Source organism: Dromaius novaehollandiae, chromosome 1 (genome assembly GCF_036370855.1).
Source record: "Dromaius novaehollandiae isolate bDroNov1 chromosome 1, bDroNov1.hap1, whole genome shotgun sequence".
Lineage (NCBI taxonomy): Eukaryota > Metazoa > Chordata > Aves > Casuariiformes > Dromaiidae > Dromaius > Dromaius novaehollandiae.
This window is the reverse complement of record NC_088098.1, coordinates 96,514,361-96,536,849: the sequence shown is the minus strand read 5'-3', so window position 1 is coordinate 96,536,849 and position 22,489 is coordinate 96,514,361. Positions and strand designations below refer to the sequence as shown.

The 22,489-nt window shown below is 37.5% G+C and overlaps 1 long non-coding RNA gene across 1 annotated transcript in view; it reads right to left on the bottom strand.

Moving 5' to 3' along the window:
• LOC135330133 (uncharacterized) overlaps positions 1 to 22,489 on the bottom strand; it is a 102,824-nt gene that overhangs the window by 44,506 nt on the left and 35,829 nt on the right. Inside the window, exons 3-6 of the long non-coding RNA XR_010391943.1 lie at positions 21,148 to 21,237; positions 18,943 to 19,030; positions 15,392 to 15,439; positions 14,807 to 14,889 (exon numbers count right to left, since the gene is read on the bottom strand). This is a non-coding gene — a long non-coding RNA (uncharacterized LOC135330133). The remainder of the gene's footprint in view (positions 1 to 14,806; positions 14,890 to 15,391; positions 15,440 to 18,942; positions 19,031 to 21,147; positions 21,238 to 22,489) is intronic.

Genomic DNA, 22,489 nt, shown 5'->3' with positions numbered 1-22,489 from the left:
ACACTTGCAGGTATTACAGCATTTCAAAATTGTGTTTTTTCTAAATCAGAACAGATGCACAAGTTTAGAAATTACCTGAAAGAAAAATACTTTAAAAAATCCACAGTAACGTATCATTTCAACTTTTGCATTTTGGTTTCTTACATTAAAATGTTAGTGAATATCTCTGTGTAAAAATTTAACACACAAAAGAATGTATTTATGAATATACAGTATTTAATCATCGATATTGTCTGATCAGCTCTGTAGCTTTCTCCTAATACTGTCAAATAAAACAGAAATATTCATAATGTTAATATCCAGCCATAAAAAGCAGAATATATGCAGTTAGAACTGCTATAACAGAAAAGTTCAAAGAAATTTAGTTTTATTTTGTTCATTTGAAAAAAGAACATTTGAGGTTTCTGGCTACCTTTTCCTAGAATGGTTTCATTTCAGATCAGTCAAAATGACTTTTTGTTTTGACCTCATTGCAGTGTTTTATCTCCCCTTCATGTATTCAAACTGAATATACAACTGCCAGGTCATTTTGATTTACTATGATTTATAATCTAAAAAGGCAAATGATGAAGTCAAAACAATTGTCTTCATCATTCTTCATCAGCAACTGGAAGAGAGATGCTTTCTCTGAAACAACCTAGATTAATTTACTCAACTTTTCCAAAACAAAAGTATTTAGTCAGGACAAGTAAGCCAATTTTAGCTATTTTGAAAACACAAATATAACTGTTTTCTCCATCTCATGTTCAAAAGTTCTGTTTTCCCAACACGATCAGTTAATGCCTGCAGAATGAGAAATCTGGCTTTGTGTTTATCCTTTCCCTCTTAATAAATGCTATTTGATGTTCCCAAAGCTGTGCTGGAGGTGCATTAATTCTGTCTTTAAATATAGTCTATAGTTTTTCAACAGCTTTAAAAACATTAGTTGTTTTCCATAAGAAAACACAAAATGGTGTCTGCTACTACATGCATGCCTTTGAAAATGAAAAATGTTTATTAGAAAGAAATCAACACATATTAGATTTTTTTTTCTCTGTAGCTGGATATGTTTAAATAAATACACAATCTTTTGCTTTTGGTGAATTTCATTCTGACATCACTTATCTAATTTATTTTCAAGTCTTTATGTGTAACCACTGTCTGCCCTGTTTAAAATGATGGGTGTATGCATGTGTCCTGTAAGAGTCCTCAAAAGAGGACTATCCAATCCAGATTTAATTGACATACAGTTTGCAATTGATCTAATTAGATATAACAGTAGAGAACTACCAACACAATGCTTGTATGACATTAAATACTTTGCCTCAGAAAGAAATACCAACTAGACTGCAGAAGATTAGCATTTAGGTTGACAGTATGCCTGTATTTTTAAACTTACAAGATAACTACAACATCATGTATTTTAAATGTAATCAGAGTCGCACTAATTTACCTTAGACTGTATAAAGTAATGAAATGGGCTTAATTTCCAGTGCAAATAGATGCAACCAGAGAAGCCCATTAGAAACCATTTTGACCCCGGCTGTTATGACTGATTGACACACAACAAATTATGAAGGAATTGGTTATGCCACAAACTTGGAATGCAACATATATTTTGTAATAATGCCCATGTCTATGCTCTTACCCCACAGTAAGTTTGTCTATACGTGCACATGGGCCAACTGGCACATCAAAGAGGTCTTCTGCAATCTTGCCCCAATGGGAAATAAGTAAACAGTAGCAGCATAGTGTGACTAATATTCTTCTTTCATGCCTATACTCCTAAATTTTCAGATCAGTATTTCTGATGTCTGACTGGAGACTCTGAACTTAACCTACAGGGAGGAATTTCATTAAGTCACAAGTTTACATTCATTCATGTGCTCCCTTTGTGGAGGCTTGAGCACACCTCCAGAGCCACAGGGGCCATCAGTTTGCAAGGCCAATTCAGCACCAGATTCCCTAGAGCTGCAACTGTACAAGTCTAGGCTTGGATGGATACTGTTTTTCGAATGAAAACTTTTCATTAATGGGGGAGGAAAAACAAAACAAAACATAATTTCACTGATTTCCCAGAAGAATCATCTTGGGGTTGTTGTGCAAGGCAGAAGCACAAACAATAAGGACAGGGAAATGAGGCCTAAACCAGATTCAAGCAGAAGATGATGGAATGCAATTGGAAAGGATTCTTGATGGCAGGGAAGTGCCAGAGATTTCTGAAATGCCTAGTTAAATTTTTACCCCATTGCAGAAAGCCAGCAAATAATTCAATACTAGTTCACACTTCGGAATGTCTGGTAACATTTTGATGACACTTTAGTAATAATTTTAACCAAATAGGAAAATGAGCTTAATTTTAACATGGAAGAACTCCACAAACTAAAGTCTGCTTACCATTTTTTTTTTGAGTCTCCCTGAAAAACCAGACATTTTTAGACACTAGACCCAACTCTACTTAGCTTGTACAACCTGAAGTGATCACTGCCCAGAATAGCAGGACAGTAAACTGGAGCTAGTCCACAGTTAAAATCTCTATTCTGCCATGAATTTCAACATTGCACATTTATTTTTGCTCTAGATTGGAAAAGAACAAACAAACAAAAAACCCCCACTAGAATAGATTGCTTGTGGAGGTAATGGACCTGAGATCTTTAAGAATCGGTTAGGCAACTTCTGTTAGAAATGGCTAAGTTTTAGCAAAGCCTGCCTTACAGCAGACAGAGAGATTGAAACAAGATGAATACAAGGTTAAATGCAAATTATATGTGCATATGACATTAAGTATAGCAATAGTTGATATTAAAATTTCAAATAAAGAAGAATAAATCAGTGTTGTCAAAACCTGGTGGTTCTACTTTTTCCTGTCAGTTTGTCAGGATCAATACATTTCTTCTAACATTTCAACTTCAATAGAAGTACATTTTTGATGAAAAACTGACAAAAAAAATTTCATCCAGCTCTTATGAAGATTATTATACAGCACAGTTCACACCTATAACATTTTCCCTGCCAGCCAAAGTGCAAATCCCCTTACCAATGTGCATTCAATAATACCGTGGCAATTTATAAAAAGAAAGCAATTACAATCAGAGGAAAAGAGCATATGGCTGATCTCAACAAAGGGATTAGCATCTCCTATCTCAAAAATAACATCACCAAAAGATCCAGGATGAAGGAAGATGGAGCAAAGCTAGTTTTTAGGAGTGCTGTGTATCCCAAATATTTTAATGTAAAAGCAAAATGTATAACAATCATGCATTCATCTATTAAAATTTACCGCAATACAGTATCTACAAGCCCATGGCAGGAATCTGAAACACAGGGACAGAAAGAGCAGCAAACTTAGGAGAGTCCTCAAAGCAAAACATCTGACAGGTGAATTTAAAGGATAATCACATCCCCATGCAAGCCAAACTGTACTTTGTGTGAGCTGAAACGACACCGGTGGGGCAGCAGGTTCTACGTGGCTGCATGGGCTGTGTACCTCCTTGGGCAGGGAGAATCAATGCTAGGAAATGACTGCAGTCAGGCAGGATGGAAGTGAGGTTGCTACAGGCCTTCATGGGGACTTCCCATGTCGCTGCACTTCATGTGCATTAGGAGCACCTACACAGGGAGTTAGTGAGGGCAGTAAGCACTGCCCCAGCTCACTGCATAACAACCTCCCCATACAGACAGACATCAAGTCTGAAATGCAATTATTCACTTGGAGGGTTTAAAATAGTTTGCTGAACATTTCCAAAACCTCACTTCAATATATTGCAAGTATCGCCACAACTAGTTTATCGTAAACCAGAGCAGAAATGATTCGGAAATGCTTGATTCCATTTTAAGTCAACACATATTATTTCCTTGACTTCTGTGGACATAGGACCAATCCCCTGTGGCTTCTGGTGATGCAGCAACTTCACTTAGGAATATGGATGCACACATATATTTCAGAAAGGTACTTGTGATATTTAAGACTTGGCATTGGCTAGAATCTCCTTAGGTTTCTCAGAAATAAACAGTGTATTCCCTTCCTTATGATGTAGGATTCTGATTTACAGCTCCTGTCACTACATGTCATTTCACCTCACTTGAAATCTACTGCAAAGCCCATCCCTCCTCTTGCTTCCTTCCTAATATTTTCATTTTCCCTTTTGCCCTGTTTATGGTTAAAACTGTCTTAAACACTGCTGGTTTTCTTCCACTTGAATTCACTAGTTCAAAGAAGCTTCAAATGACATCATTCTATTAGATCCCCATGTCTATTTTGGATGCACCTGTTTCTGAGTATGCTAAATGCTACACAGGCAAGAAGCTTCCACTTTGCAAACCAGCAAAAGGTGCTACCTCCGTGCTCCTACTGTTTAAGGAAAATAGCATAATGCACTAGATGTTTTACAGAAAGAGAGCCTGATCTAGTGCTTTTAAAAACAAATTCTGAACACCTACAATTGGCTGGAATCTATCAGCAGAAGGCTACTGACAACACATTTTAAGAACTGCATTGCTAAATAAGAGAAATACGGAGGAGTTTTTTGTCATGTACAATAGGATATAGTCACTGAGTATCTTCTCCAGGAGTACTGAACTGTAAGCTGAACTTTCAACATCCACAGTATCCAACCTGAGCAAATTAAGAGGACTAGTGGACTTGCTAAGTTCCACCAGTCTAAGCTGTGTGGCTTTTCACTGTCAATACTTCACTATAGGACTCCTTCAGATACCAAATATATGATCATCTATCCTATGCCTCTAAATCTGGGCTCATGACATCATCATTTACTTTGCTCTTCCCTGGCACATGCACATGTGGGTATGGGGGGGTGGCAGGAGCTCAGTTCCCTCTCTGCAGAATAGAAAATCATCCCCTCCTCCCCAAAAAGTCCTGCTTTCTTGATGGTCTGACAGCAAACTACCTCATGCTCCAGCAAGTGCCTCACTGCAGGTGAGGCAATGGCTCCACCTGAGCTCCTGTATTGGCATTATGTCAGCAGTCCCTTCCTCCAACATGGTCAGACATGAACTCTTGCGACTAAATGTGTAATTGCTCAGGAGATGGCTGGAAACAACCTGTACTACATGCTAGGTACAAGCTGGATGATTCTAACCATTTCTTGTGTGTCTGAGGAACAAGGTAGAAATTACAGGGAAAATAATCTGATGTACATCATAAGGAAATGCAAATACATTGACCTGGAATTCTTGGGATTCATCCCAAGATTAGTGGGTTCCTCATTAGACACCAGTCTTTCTACTGACTCCTGCATCTTTCTTTCAAGTCCATTATTATTCCCTCTTGTAGATGAAAAACTAATATTTAAATCACTATAAGGCTATTCAGTACCACCCGAAGTATTCCCTGTGTAACTGCTCTAAGAATCTTCACATTAGAAGTTATCTGTGTGTTTAAGTGACATAATTACTGAAAACTTGATTGAAATAAGTCTCTATTCAATTTTCCTCATGAAGAAAGAGAATGAATTTAAGGTTACTGACAAACAGATGAACTGTTGGCAACAAAGGGTTAATACATTTACTTTCAGACACTTTGATGAGACAAGGAAGTGAGAAAGAGCTCAGCAGAAAGAGCCAAAGAAGCTTTTAAAATATACTCTGGAACTCTTAAAATATACTCAGAACTCTGCAAATATAGATATGAGAGTCCACGTTCAAGAAAGAGGGAGAGTAATAAAAATAAATCAATGAGCACTTCCACGATTCAGAATAGGAAGATGTGAAAAAGCAAGTAACATTTCTCTTTGGAGTCCACAGTTCAGGGGCATGTTGTTTTATTTTCATTCTGGATTTTTTTTTCCCCTCATTCCAAAGCTGGGCACTTTAATGTGGTGTGAGATAATTAAGTATACAGAGATAGTTCTTTGTGTGGAGGTGTGTATATTATGGGTGACTCATAACAGGAAGCATTTCCAAAATGGTAGAATTTTTCTTGAAAAAGTTCCAGTACAGACCACATTTAATTGAAAGGCAAGGACAAGACAAACTAGTTGAAACTACACTTACTAAACTGATAAAAAGCTGTGGTTCTGCAGTAGCTATATAAAGTCTGTAATAAAGACACTGAATGGGAAAGCCCAGGCAGTATCTTTCAGTTAAGATTAGGCTGTAGACTCATCACAAGAGAAGATGATATGATGCACACAAAAGTGAGCTTTTTGAGAAACGTATCAATTCCTCTCCCTTTTAAAGATCCAACTAAATTCAACCTGCAAAAGATAATGGAGAGCACTAATGTTAAAGTTGGGATAATGTGATAAAAAGGAAGTAAAAATTGTGCAGTAGTACCTGGTAGAAACAAACCAGGAAGAGTCATTTTACCTACAATAAGAGGAAAGTGAAGAAACCTCACTTCCCCTGTTTCCCTCCCCGCAAGAGAAATCTAGCATCAGGGAAGAGAATCAATCAATTCAGTCTCATATTTAAGCTAGAGAAAACAAAATGACCTTATGGTTTTATCCAGCTTAGACCCTTACCATGGCTCACCTCAGTTTCAGTTGACCATTGAATGAGAAGTGACAATAAGAACCATAAAAAACCATGTTTTCAATCCCCAGCAAGTCTGTAAGAAAGAAATATTCCTTTGAAGGCCAATATCTATTATGTGGTGGAGCAAAGCAAAATAATTAATTTCTTCAACAAATGTAGACTAAAATTGTATGATCCAGGTGTGATCAGAATTTCAAGCAGTGCATACAAAACCAGAAATTTTAGACTGTGCTTTGATCTCAAAGACGCTTTCTGAAAATCTATGCTGAGATATAAGTATTTGCTGTTACAGATGAGAGAAGTTGCATCATCTTGTCTCCATTCTGCAACTGCACCAGATACATGAATGTGTCTTTCACCATGTAGAATCATTTCTACAAAAACAATCCAATTGTTTATGGCTATAGTCAGATGTGTTTTGGCACTCAAGGATATAGAGAGGTGCCCAATGTTTCATTTTCTTGTGTTTTTTCTGAAGCAGTTAAATAGGTGAGGTGCGTACCTGCCATTGCTATTCTGGTCCTTGACAATTTTCGGAAAGCCAACAAAAATGTTCCTTTGACCACAACCTTCTCAAAAATGTGCATAAGACATCCAGTTCCATTCCGATGTCATTCAGGATCAACTGCCCAAGTTTTCACAGGAAGAATGAGTCAATAAGGAATGAATGGAGTTGGAACAAATTCATGTTAAAGTTCAAATGAAATTTCTGGATAATGTCCTGCTCTCCTCTACTAGTTCTTCTGTGCAGTAATTATCAGCTTCCAAGTGTTGCTGGCCATCACCATTTTCACTTCTTGTAAAAGCAACTGACATTACGTAGTATGAATTGTTTTGATCAAGAAGTGATAAGATCACAGTCAATGAACTAACATCCTACCAAGCTTATCTAAGTGGATAAGAAGGTGCAGAATGCAAGTGGTCTCACAGGGTACTAGAAAATCCGAATCAGCTTGAGACGAGTGCACTGATGTGCCCACATACACTCGCACAGGCTTTCAAGGATCTCTTAAAATAAGGTTCAGAAAGGAATGGAAGGTTATACCTGAGACAGTTTATGTTTAGAAATTCCTGAAACTGCTACTCAGCCTATGAATTGGACCACGGTCCTCTACTACCATGTATTAACAATACATCCTTCAAGCCAAGAAAAGTTTGCCATAGTCTAGCTCATGTTACAGAAGTCAACCCCATTTCTATACTGACAGTTAGCCAGAATCACTTTTATATAATCCCAGTTGATGACAAAAATCTCTTGCATTTACATGATGCCTCACAGAGGTAGGATTGGCCCAGATTTTTTTTTAAGGACCCAATAAATATTTGTAGTGAAGAATCTTAATGGAATTTTCTCTGTGCCCACCCAGAAAAGCTGGTTCACCAGAAACGTTCACATGCTACTTTCACAGAAATCCTTAGTAGCATACTAGTAGCACCTTTGCTAGATATAAATGAAATCTCTACGCTGAGTGTTGTCTGCATCAGCAGAAAGGAGCTGAATTGCTCTTGATGTGATACAGCTATAGATCACCTAATTCATGGCAGAGACATAAGCACCACAATCTTCCACTAAAATAGAAAGTTTATGGAATGTCTTCTTTGAACAAGAGAGAAGCTAGGAGGCTAAATAACAACAGTCTGTGTTTCCATTCTCTTTGCAGTGATTTTCACAAGACTTGCAATTCTACCTGCTCTGTAGGGAATTCCTGCTGGGCAAATTCCTTTTTCACTTGATTTGCTTGTTACCCTATTCTTGTCCTGCCCCACAACACATAACTTATGACAGTTTTGAAAGTTCTTTGCATGTCAATGCAAGCTCACAATTTACGCAATGTGGCTCTGTTGGGAACCTGTAATTTGTCTTGCTACATGCACCCTTAAACTGTGGTTTGGAAAGCATTAGCCTTTCGAACATAAATAAACTGGAGAATTAAATCATATTGCTAATGTATACACTATCTGAATGTGAAATTATCACTGAATGAAAAAAGGACTTATCTGCAATAAACAAAGGCTCAAATATGATGTGTTAATAATACATTTCTTGGGAGAAAATATGAGTGAAAATAAACACTCTACGGATTTACAGCCAGGGATGAGTTTGGCTCATTTGAATTAAAAATGAGGTGTAATACAATTAAAATTAAGAGGAAGCTGGTACAAGAATATTTTTCTTTTAATTATGCTTGGAACTTCATAGCCATTCCAATTTCCCAAAGTCTTTTCAGCTTAAAAAGTCACTCAAATAATGGCTTTATTCTGAAAAAAACAGTGTGGTTTGATGCTATAAATACATATGCTTAGGCACTTAGGGCTGATTCTGCCAAGTCTTCTGCACATGTTTACATTTTAGAGACACAAATACTTTGACTCTGCAGACCTTAGAAATTAAGCACCTGCCTACATGCAAACTTCTTTGCAAAACTCTACAGAACAGAGTTCATTATTATTTATTTTCAGGTCTTTAGTGAGAAGGAAATGACACATACGGGCCTCAGCATATGTCCTTAATTTTACATAAATAATCCAGTTAACTTCATTGTTAATATTCATGTGCGTATAGTTAAGTACATAGGTATCTGCCAGATGAGGACCTCTGTGATTGGCTTTCACCTAGATCCATGTGTATTTAACTTTCAAAGGTTGGCATATTTACTCCAGTGCTCTGTAGAAATTCATCTCAAAGGTGTGTGATGCATATTGGTTCACAACAGTGAGATGCAGGTTTTAGAAATAATTAATGTCTCTCCAAATTAAGTGATTTATTTTACAAAAACACGTGGTTTAAGTGGAGGCCAGGTTGAAAAGTGTTCCAAGACCAATTTTAAATTGGTCTTTGATTTTTATAACGAAAAATAATCCTGCATAATGCTAATGTAAATCAACCTAAAGTTCAGCCACTTAGCACACAGTGTATATGACATTTTCAAATTATTTAAAATAACAACAATGACCTCTGCTTTTTTCCTCTCTCACAAAAGCAATAGCTGAGTATACTGTAGGACATCTCCACAGACTTTGATACAGACTTGATACAGTTAAATATACAAGACAGAAATGCCATACAAACTTTATCATAACCAATATAAGGTTGCTTGCTCATCATTTCTTTCCTTTTTGTTTTTGCTGTAACCTAGTAATATTTTCCTTGCCAAGAAAAAAAAAAGTCAACTCTTTTTACTGCATAAGAAACTAGACTATATTCAAGCCAGAACTAAAAACAAAAAAGACTAAAAATCCTCACTCTGTCTCATAATAGCAATTCAGTTTGCTCAAGCCCCTGCCAAACTCATTTGATATGAAATTCCAGGCTACTAAAAAGCTCTATTTCTTCTGATTTATTTCTATTTATTTGTATATTGTTTTGATCCCTCTGCTGGACCTTGGAGAAAGGCTTTTCAGCTCAACAGCTAAAGGGAAAATAAGAGCTTTGAGAAGAAATATTTTAATGAATTACATTTAATGTTGAAAGAAATCATCTTTTCATCTTCCAAATTCCCCATACACAAAAGTTACAGATTATATCCTTCTTTCAAATTTCCCGACATATAAGACTTGAACTTCACTACACCAACACAGGTGCAGCTTTCCCCTGCCTTCCAACACATTTCTAAAGGGTTGAAAATGTATCTAAAGAAAACAAACCCCCAAAAGGCTGTATTTATTTTTCAGAGGTAATGGCAAAAATATGTCCAAGTGACACAAATTATTACAAATATCAGATGAGACATCCAAAAGGCAGAATAGTTAGAAAAGACTGTTCTGCCAGTGTAAAGACACAAGAATAGGAAGTTGAAGAGTCCCAAGGTGGAAGCCCTTGTCTCACAACAACATTACGTTGTTATTAAAGGTCTGCCAACGGCTGACTGCAAATGGAGACTAAATCAGTCATCAGAGCCGAGCTGCTGCATCATGCCTTCTCCTTCCCTGCAGTCTCCTAGTTCTAAGACAAATGCCCAGAGGCAAGCACCAAACAGTTATAGGGCCCTATAGTAAGAAGAACCGCTCTCCCTGTAGCACTAACATTTTCTGTAAAGAATGCTGGTGCCCTCCCTCCCTCCACCCAAGATGGTCTCAGAGCTTTTTTCAGTGCAGCGGCAGAAAATATCTCAAGACTTCTAAGCTGATTAAAGATTTTGCTTTCCTTGTTACTTGTTCTTTCTCAATGCATCAGAAATAATAAGAAAACATATTAACCTCATTAGGCCAAGTTCATACTGCTGCCAGAGTGGCAACATATAATCTCTGCTAGGAAAACATGGAAACTTGCAGAGCACCTATGACGAGTTTGGGATCCATGGACAGAGCAAGAAACTTAGGCTGGCTGCAAGAGCCTCTGTGCCCTTATTAACAAACTACTTAGAGAACAACCATTTACTGGAATCTTAATGTGAACCTTAATCTTTTCATGACTGCAAATATCTGCCCCTCACAAAAGACTGCATAGGCAAGAATGCATATGTTGTTTCTTAAATTTTAGGGCCGTAATATTACAAAACATTCCCTGTTAGCATGTATGCATATAATTATACACACAGAAATTTAGTCTGTGAAGGCTCATGTTTAAAGGAAGAAAGGAAGCAAATTCATGGTTGCATTCTTAAAGATATTTCATGCAGTCTGAAAAAGAGCAGTCTTTTTGAGGGAAGAGGTCCTTTAGGTATGTTTTTAATGGAAAATCCAAATCATTACAAGGTCAGCAGAATTTTTTTATGAAATTATTTTTTAAGAAAAATTTCTTGACAGAAATGTTTGATGAGTTTTAACTGTAATGCATCATCTAATTTTCTGCAGAAAATGATGTATACATAAAAGAAACTGGGTATAAATAGGCTGATCTATTTATTCGGTAAATTTATCTAAAAATGCAGGGGTTCTTTTTAATTTTCTGCCCTTTAATGTACTCTGATTCACAAATTTGATCAGACTTGATAAGTACTTTCAAGCAGGAAGGAAGGGGGGGAAATTGAAGCATTTTAACATTTAAAAAACAAACAAAAACCAGCACATCTGTTTTGAAACTGACCTCATTTTTAAAAAGGTTTAAATACCTTGAAAAGGTTACTGTCTATCTGGGTTTTGTATCATATGTTTTGGAACTGAACAGAAACGTATTCCTCAGGTCTTTGCTTTACCAAAAACAAAACAAAACAAAAAATCTCACAACCTTCCATTTTGAGTCAACACGAGCCTTTTCTTCAAACCCTCCCCCCCCCCCCCCCCCACACACACACACACCGACCCACCCCATCCTTAAGTTTGGCCACTAGACTGAAAAATCCATTACTTAACAGTTCTAGCAGATTTTTGTTTGCCTTTAATGTAATGCTACATTGCAGTTTCTGCCTAAAGACTGCCTAGATGTGTTCCTGCTGAGTTAGATCCTGTGTCTAAACTTGGCTGTCTTTGTTTTTACTAGTCTGTTCTCACCCTTTATCTATTGCCAGGTGTTGGCATTAGTTCTTGAATTTGTTCTGTAAGTCTACGAGTCATTCAAGCCAGTAAGAAAAGGATGCTGTTTCACAATAACTCCATATTTCCCTTTTTCTTGTTTAGGGTTGTGCCCTGATAGGGTTCTTCAGAGAAGAATCTACAAGAAACCTTGTGAAAAGCAAAAGTGCTCCTCCCAACAGGTGGAAAGATGCTATCATCTTCAGTACAGTCCATGAACAACATCAGAAGAAAACAAGTGTGTACGCATAATGTTTCTGCATGGAGGGGAGGGAATCAAACAACATGAATCCTGCAGGCAAAAGATATGCTACATATGCCACCAAACTGCAAAGGGCTTCCTGTGGGTAGGTAAGAGAGCTGTTTGAGTGAGAAGGACTGCCAGTTGCAGGTCTTAGTCACCTCAGGACTGGGAAGGACAGAAGGAAAAGACTATATCAAACTCAGAGATCCAAGCCAAGCCAAATTCAGAGATCCCAAAATTTGCTCCATTTAGTTATATATGAACAAGGTTGTTCAGAAGACCAAGGACGGGATCTCACTCCAGACAGAAGAGTCTTCCTTTTTTGCCTAATGGTACTGCCAATCTGCTACTCTCAAATCACAGTTCTTCTCTGTGCTGTGGCTGCTGCTCAAATTCTGTTAAGATATATGTGTTGGAGCAATTGCAGAAACAGAGGTGAGCTTTTTCAGAAGCCAGTTTAATCTTCTGTATCACAAGCACTTACTCAGTATTTATGCTTTCCTACTGAAGTAAAGCTTTCCAAGGCTGTGAAATTATACTTTAAAAAAAAAGTCATTTGTCACTGAAGCTGGACAAGGTACTGCAAATAATTTAATATTTGTTTACATTTTAGCACTGTCCATTTTTATAATTGGATTTCAAAACAGTAAATGTAAAGAGTGTAAAAGCAAATCTTTTTATTATTACAGTTTTCATGCTTCCCTGGACATAACAGTCAGGCAAGACACTTAGTTTTCAACAATATTCTATTAAGAAAATAACAATTTTAGCCATAACTTGTAATGTGAAATAGTTAGGCAGGAAACCAAGGCTGTAAGCTCTTGAAGAGTGAGAGGTCACTGAGCAGATACACTTCTCAATTCAGGCTTTAGTGCCACATGATTTTGGCTAAGCTTGTTCTCTTTTGAGCTAATGCTTTCAGAATCAATAGCTTGGGTTTGGATTAAAACTGATTTCTGAAGCATTTCATATCAGCATCAACTAAAGTCAACAGGAATGCCAACAATCTCATAAAAAATCTTGGTCAACTGAAAAAAAAAATGTCCAGAAAATGAAGAAGAAACCTGCAGCAGAAAACAAAGCAGTCCTTTCATTTCTCCACTACCCCATATGTAGTTCTGGGAAATCACGGGCATGGAAGTATGAGCAAAAATAAAGTATATGCACCCCTAATTTTCTTTGACCGTTAGTGCTGTGCTAACTACAGCATAACGAATATTTACATGGATTTCATGTGTATTTTCATTCATTCTTCTCTGGAAATGTCTTTTCAGGGGCTGCATTCAGACATACAAAAGTTTTTAGCTTCCATATTATTTTAATGTCTTACTGATACCCAGCCTCCCCTTACACATGCTGCCCCCTCCTTTTTTTTTTTTTTTTTTTTTTTTTTGGTAAACAAATGAATGATACCAATGCTTTCAACTTCACACCTTACACGTGTAGCTGATGTGAATGTTCACAGAAAGCAAGGGTTCCTGTTACAGGCAGGACTATCTGCAAAATTTGTGTATGAAATCAAAAGCTATTTGGTATAAATGGTCTATGTGTATGCCAGAGATACAGAACTCATAGAGCCTGCCTCTGCATCCCTAGATTTAGACCCATCACACTATGTAAAGTCTCTAACAACCACCATGCTTCCACACTGATCCTCTAATTCAAACTGTCTGGCCCAGACAGTTGTGCTTTCAGATTTGGAGGTTTCTGTGTTAATTCTGCAAAGATTACTTATAAGACCTCCTTAGAGAGCCCTCAGTCGAAGATTAGAACCCACAAAGTTTATCACAACTATCTGACAGGGCTTCAGTAAAGTTCTGGGTATTTTTTTTTATCCTCACAGTTATCACATAGACAACCTATTGTTAATGCAAAACAATGAGTATTTGCTCTAAAAGGGTCTGTATACCCACCCATGCAGTGAAGGAGCAGAAATGCTTTCTAAATAAGCCATTTCAGCCACAGGAGCTAACCACTGTTTGAAATGGAGGTGGAGCACATAAACAGTACTTTGCATCATTTCACCATTTCTGCCCACAGTACTAGTAACTCACAAAGATGAGGCCCTTAAATGGAGTCAGCTCTCTTTGTGGGAAGGAACAGGATATAGTGTACAGTCCTCACCTGTATATTTTTCTCCAAACCATGTATTTGTGTGCCCAGTGGGATGACATTTTTTGATTTAGTTGTCAGCAAATAGAACTTTATATTGTGCTCCTGTCTTTTTGCTTTCTTGGCTGGCAGACTGCAGTGAATAAGGGTTATTCTGTCATTTTTTTAAATTGTTTTTTGAATAGAGGTATTTTTCATAAAGCCAGACCTGTTCATTATTCATAGGAAGCATATTGTTATAAAGTCTGGCATTGTGTTTTGGGACCAATGGCCTGAGGGCAAGCATTCAGATTCATCTCTGACTCTCATCCTGCCTCTGTTGCTCTTTAGTCCCCTCAAAGATAAGCAAGGTGTCAGTACTGAAGGAAGGGAGTTAATAGGATGAGCTAGTTAGAGTACTGCTATTGACAAGCGTGTTCTTTATTTTCAGCATTCATCTCTAGTTGCTAAAAACATACCCCACACTGAATCTGGAGGATAAAAATGCTTGAAATGAAAACTATCCATTAAAAAAATATAACTCACCTTTGGCAGCAGAGCATCGAGACATATATTGCTCTATACCTGTGAGTCAATCTGTTGCTTTTTCACAATTTGTCAACAGTAATCTGTGCAAAGAGGAAACATAAGAGGAAATTCAGAACATTCAGTCCCGAAGACTGCTTTGAATACACAGCCCACCCTCACCCCACTTTTTAAAAGCCTCTTAGATATGAACCTCACTAACATTTCAAAGGTTACGACTGCTTTTGAGAAAAGTTAGTTCCTCAAATTCTTAACAATTTTCCCAGGTGAAATACCTGCTTTCAACATTGCTTTCAAAAGAAGATTTGCAAACTCTAATTATTTTAGTGTTTGTGCTATGAATTTGATGAAGCACTGGACTTCTGTGGGCAATGATCTTAGAGGAGAATAGCCTGCTGTATTGCAAATATGAAGGAAATAGGTTTTTTTAAATCTTGATCTTGTAAATTGTAGTTTGAGAAGGAAGATTTCTTATTCCATTGAAAAACACAGATAATATTTACATAAATCTTAAGTATAAATCAATCTTTAAACCTTCACATCAAGATCCACATCACTACCCACATGTTCACTAATGTCACTCACCAAAGTTTGTTTTTCTTGTACAGTAGTTCCCTACGTTGCCAGGAATATCTAAAAAAAGATTCACAGCATCTTAAAATATTCTGTAATATTTCACAATTTACTTTGTTACTTTCTATATGACCTGGTAGATCACAAACACATTCACAAGTGCACACACCTGCACATGTGAAAATCCCGCTAAGGTTTTCTAAGGGCACCATCTGTAGAGGAACACTGCTCAGAAGTCCAGGTTTCAAAATACCCTAACCATCCAGCTTTATCATTTTCTTTCTTGCCCGAGGGCTTCCCTTGTGAGTGATCAAAGCAGTAAGGATTGCAGAAATTAACAACAGGTCATCAGGCTTTAACGAAAAATAAAGAGAAAAAACTTTCAAACAAACATAGATCCAGACCATCGGTATATAGACCATGCTGCCATTTCGAAAGGGGAAGCCCTACAGGCAGTTTATATTCAACACATCCGTCCTTGAAATGGGACAAAAATGCTTGTGTGCTCTGCTAATCTTAATCCTAAAGCAATTATGTACTGGGAAACTCTCAGTGTAGCTAGAAGAATTGTTTGGACTGTCATTAGTTATGACAGATTCTTGCAGACACCAGAAGCAGATTCAGAAATAGGGATGGAATAAAAAGAGCCTAATCCACTCCACCAAAAGTACTGGACTGAGAAGAACAGAAATGTCAGAACAATTTGCTTTGATTCAGTATTATCCCTGGGAAATCTTTCTTACTGCCAGTAATGTGGTGCAAACTGCCCAAAGCATGGTGCAGTTCCTTGACCATCATGTTCATCAAGTCCATAAGCTAAGATGGCAAAGAAACAAAGGGAAATCAGAGCAAAAGATAATTATCCAGGGACAAATTTTGAACACATCAACAGTAGACAATCTGAACAATCACAGAGATAGTTACAGGGTTACTGTTTTTATCAGGCCCACCTTAAGAATCTAAAAAATCATAAAAGTTTCTCTCTTGAGAGTTTCTCCCATCATCAGTCAATCATAAATGGGGAAAAATAATCAAGTAATACTCCAAAAATGTTATAAAAGTTCAAGTATATCCCTAAGCTGTCCCTTTTCCTTGCCAGTTACTTTTTTTAAAAATCAAGATGTACTTTTTATACAAATAGCTTTAATTCATTTGTGCCACTTAGCCCCGGCTCAGTCTCTTGAAGCAGTAAGAAGATTTGAAGGTTTGACTTTTAATTAGTTATTTTTTCCTTGACATGATGCATCAAGAATGTATTATAGCTTTATTGTTCCATGTATTTCCCTGTTTTATATTTCTCTCCTCCTGAACTATAAAAAGATTCCCTGCCTTCTGTCTCTCTCCCCCTCACTCTTATACTGCATTTGCTCTTTTTTCACACACATTTCTAAACTAACTGACTGCCACAGGTTAGCAAGATAGGCAAGTGGGAGCAGAAAGAGCCCAGTAACTTGGGAAACAAAAAATGGGACATGGATCCTCTTCCAAATTGCATGTTCCTATATTGTTTCCTGTACTAGACTTGAGAAACTACAGCTGTAAAAGAGTTGTTCAGTAGCGTCTGTAAAATGATTTGAAAGTCCATGTCCACAACATAACATACCATGACAAGTTTCACAGTTTTGTAGCTGCAAGAGGAAGGCAAATCTCTGGATGTTCCTGACTTCAGCTACCTTTAAGTTCAGAGGCACTTACTGCTAGCACCTGTTCTAGGGAAAAAAATAAAAAAAAATTCCACTCCTCAGGGCTAATCAGCGTCTCTTCTTTCTTATTCTTTGCCTCCTCCTCACATCACCTAGTTTTAAATAACTGTGCAAACAATCTTCATCTGTCTGCCAAAGCAGCACCAATATCCACATTTTAACCACCTTCTCAGATGCACTCATTCCAATGCTTCCTCAGCCTCCTTTTCTGAGGGCTGCCTTTTCTCTCACACCTCCTACTATGCTGGCTTCACCAGGGTGTCAATTCTCATTTTTTGTGTCTGCCAGCAGACGTGTACTTCCCATATCTTGTCAGTCACCTTGCAAAATTTGACTTCCTGCTTACTGCTTTCATTTTTAACTTTTTCAAATCAGCACATCCTGTCATATTGCTGTACTTTCTTTTACATCCTAGGAGTTATGCCAGGCCACACCTGTGCTAGCATGGATTTTTTTTCCTGGATTCTAGAATAAGTCCAGTGATTTTTCAGGAGATTTAAAGAGCTAATATAATTTTTCTTAAGGTAGAATTAGCAGAGATGACTGAAGAATTCAATACTTATTGAGTCACTCATGATCTGAGACAGATGTGATTTTGAACAGGTGGAACTCCACTGTCTGCACATTTATTTTGATCGTTTACAATAAAATATGACAAGAAATACATAGTACCAGAGGCTACAGGAGTGTACCACACCCAGCAAACACAGTTCTGATCTCACTTGTTCTACTTTCATATTCAGTGCAAATGCACTGGCTTCTGTAGTTACTCCTGATTTACACTAGAGCAAACATCAAAATCAGGTCCAACAGGAAGAAAAATGATCTTTTAAAAGGTGGTTTGCTGCTGTCACCAGAGCTAATACAATGCTCTTTTAGAAAATGGCAGCTCTTTCTTTTGCTCTTCAATCACAGCTTGAAGAAATAACAAGGGAATGTTTCCCACTGAGGTTAAAAATAACAGTACCTTTTGCTTTTACTTACAAGTGATCTAGTCACAATCCCTTTCCTTGCAGAACCTCTAAAGGTAAATAACATTTAAAAAAAGTATATAACAGCACTGCATTATCAAGAAAAAAATTCAGAAATGCCTATTTTAATGACATCATTAAAATGGATACACGACTAAATTCTAGCTCTTCAGCCAGTTCCATTACCAATTGCCTTTGCAATTGCTATAACAATACTCCCCTTTTTTACCTGTCAGTACTCACTTGCTGATCTCTGCTCACCAATAATTGGTTCTGCTTATCTCTACATATTGGCCATTGATACGTGCACCTCTGAGAGAAATGAGGGAACAACATGAACCATAGAGCACTTATTAATATGAAACCTTTTTGTTTAAGCCTCACAAACGTGTAAGAGCCCTACACTGGTCATCAAGACTTGTGGTTGATTACAGATTCACATGATTTCCCCACTGAGACAGAAACAGAAGCCCAAATCTGCAGGAAGATTTTGCTGAGTCCTGGCAAGTCTGCAGAACCCATGTGATAAAATCCTTAACAGAAAGAGAAAGTTCTCTACATCAGTGAAGAAATTAAAACAAACCAGAACTTCTGTCCGAGGTAAACCAAACTGCATACATATAGCTAAATGGAAGTTTCAGTTAAGAAGTTTATCAACCAGGTGACACTAGTTTTAAGGCCTTCCCTCGACTGGGAGAAAATTGCAGTTCTTCAGCTACTAGGACATTGCACATGCTGAAGTCTTCATGGCACCTCCTGTGTAGTAAGAATTAATTCAAACAATGACTCCTAAATTTTAGCTAAAAGACCAAATGTTTTGTTCGAAAGTGTGGATGGGAGGAAGGGGTAAAGCAAGGTTGCATTTCTAAACACTACTCAACACACTTACACAATCTGTGCTGGAGTTCATCTGATGAAACAACATCTGCTGAGCTGGCTTGAGGTCTTTAAAGCTTCTCAGCTTGGGGAACAAGCACCTAAAAAATATAACAATGAAGTCCAAGAAAGGCATGAGTTCTGTACAGAACACCCTTGCCAAAGTCCACAGGGGGAAAGAAAAAAGGAAAAAGGCTAAACAAACACATTACTCCCCCAGAACACATTGGCATAAAAGATAAGCCATTTGAAACATTAGGAAGAAAGAAGATATGTTTAGATTTGTTGCACACAAGCAGGTCAATTTGGGCATAAAAAACACAGAAAAATGAGGGCAGGCAGGAGGAATGAAAATGATGTACAGCCTACATGACAAGACTAAATTCTTTAAAAAGTTCAGATATAGAACTTTGTCTGAACTGATGCACCTTTCACCCATCAGTAGTTATTTCTACACTGACATAACTCACAAATTAAAGTTTTATTAAACGCATTCAGAACTTTCTATTTTTGCACATTCCAGGCACTTCAGATTTTCCATAACTGTCACCTAAAGAAGTCTCAGTCCTGAAGAACAGTGGGAGAAAAATGTTCACTGTCTGTAGATATATAATACATGGTGGCTGATCCCTGTTATAACATTTATCTTGGAATTCTGGTGACATGAACGAACCACTTGAGTTTTACTTGTGCAGTTAAGGTCAATATATTCCCCTTGGATAAAAGATACAGGCTTGTTAAGGACAAGAATTAACATCCAAAAGTATCATCCCTGTTTTGGCCTTGAATAGCGTATGGATACCTGCCACCTTGTGAATGAACACACAGTACGCTGCTTTTATCATATGCACCCCATATACCTTAAAAAAAGAAGCCTAAGTAATTTAATGTCACTATTACTATAATTAACTTCATATATAAAGAGAACAATGCAGGTATATAATATTTCACAGAACATGCAAAAAGTGAGGCTATACATTTTTTTTCAGATGATCCAAAATAGCCAGTTATGGGTACATACCCAGAATCCTGTGCAGCTCCATAGCTTTTCGCTACAATTTGTTTTTGTGTTATTAGTTACTAGGCAGTTATGGCTGAATATCAAACAGCCAGGAGTTGAAAGCTAAGAACTTGTTTCAAGTATTCATTCACTTGAAATATGTAATTCTTTGCCGTTTATTCAGATTTCTGACCGCTGACAGAAGTATAATGTGTTGTGCCTCAAAGCCTGTTTTGTCAAAATATTACAATGCAGAGATTTCACAAAGGCTGTGGCTAATGTAGTATGTTTGTCAAGCAACATTTCTTTGAAAGTATTTTCATCGATTCTCCACTATATATATATCTATAGTGTGCATTTTAGAAACGAAATATTGTTTTTGTGCACTTCTTTTTATAAAGATACTGAAAGTTTCCATTGTGAAGACTTAGCTTGCTAAGTCTTAGAAGACTTAGAAGACTACCTTTTTAGAACAGACTTTCCTAAAGAAATAGATTTTCTGCCTTTGTAATTCATGATGAAAATTCAGCTCTCTGCTTTAAAAAAAAGGGGTGTTGAATATTAACTCAGGTCAGAAATGAAAGGAGATTAGCTTTCCACATTGTAATAGGAAGTAAATAGGGCAAATTATTATAAATATTAGTTACTTTGCAATTGCACTCCAGAGCCAGCACTGCAGAGCAAATGTGGATGAAACAAGTTTGTTTTAGGATTAGGCATAGAAACCAAAGCATAATTCATGGCATGTATACATAACATACAACAAGCTCACGGAATACTTCTTTCATTTGCTGATCACCCACAAGGTTTACATATAGGAAATTATTCCCTAAATATGGCCTTGAGCAATGGACAATCATCTCCTGGGTCTCCCAGCAGCAGCAGTCACTGCTTGTGGCTTGCCTCAGCAGCAGCAGCCCCATCACCATCCTTCAGCAGCTTTGATTGAGACCAAGCTCCTGGAAACCAGCAGTGGACACCCAAGTTTTAGTTTCTGGGTGTCCAGCACAGTTTTTGTTTGCCTCTGACTCAACTCCTTCATGCTGCTACAAGAAGAGATGTAAAATAACCCAGTGAAGTTGAGAGGAAAGGACAGAGGCTGGTTCTATTAACCCTCATTTCCTTGTGCCTCAGATGATGACATTATCTTCTGGGGTTTGCACATGAACTCAGCAGATGTGGAGAAAAGGAGAAGACTGTTGTTTGCCAGACACCCACCGTCCTTGCTGCTGAAGTCTAAGAGAGAGGCAGAGAGGTCAGCACCTGGAGTATACATCTGGCTTCCAGCACCACACTTAATTTCACCACCTGCAGAAGAGGACAAAGGAACTTGGTTTTGTCTCATTGCGCTGGCAGAAAATTTGAGTTTTGCCTCCAATTTTCAGAAGCTCTGAGCCAGTCCTGATCCTGACTGCAGCAAACCAGCAGTTTTCATTAAGAACCTTTCTCAGGTCTTTAAGAGTATGACAGTATTGCAGAGCCTGGCAGTCTGTTCTTCCAGAACTGTCAATTATTTCTATATTTAATTTTTTGAGGAAGGTGGAGAAATGACATGCAGAAGTAAGGGCATCTTTGTGAACCTACAGAGGCACTTAAACCAAAAACATGGGATCAGCTTCTTTCAAACTTCAAAAACACACACTTTGCCTGCTTACAAAGCTACAAAATGGACTATCTGATGGAAACAGAATCTGTGCAATACAGCTCTGTCTGAAGGATGAAAAAATTATTCCCTGGTAATTTATTTAGCAGCTGACAGGGGGGAACAGAAAAGATTTTCTATGATGAATATTATTGAGCCTTATATAAAACTACTGGTTAAACAGTGAAAAAACACATTCACAGATAATTTCATCATCAGTTGATTAAAAGAGCTTGGGCTGATTTTCTGTTCATAAATTTTCTGTTCATCAGTTGTGCTGTTCCTTTCATTTTCTGAGCCATGGGTCTTCTATCAAGAAATGACAAAACAAAACAAAATAATTTCCAAACTCTAAAACTAAAGTAGTAGAAAAAGTTATCAGGAGTTTGTGAAATCTCTGCTAAAAATCAACCAACATAAAATCCCACGAGGATGCAGAGCCATACAATTCCATTCAGTGAATGGAGAAACAAACATTGTACCTTTATAACTAACCTCTATGGAGTTCACATGTGCCCTGGCTTTTGAAAAAAATGTTCCTAAATTCACAATGTTCACAGCCATGGCACAAAGAAATGTAAAGCATCTTGCTGCAAAGGCTTTTAAGCTCACAAAATGAGGAGCCACACAGTTTCTGCCACAAGAAGATATAGAAGTCATTCATGAGTGACTGTCACACCTTGTGAGAAAGTACAGAGCAGCATAGACTTCAAATCAATAAATGAAACAGAGACCAAACACTCAAATGTTCTTTTGCTCGTTAATAGAGAGGCCCAGTGTGACCCAAGGCATGCAGACAACCTCTAGTGGTTGCCAGATCCACTGCTGGAGATAAAGCGTTTTCAAGAATAATTAGATTTTCAGTGACTTCAGAAGGAAGCTTGTCCCACCAAAGGATACAGAAGCTACCAACTACTT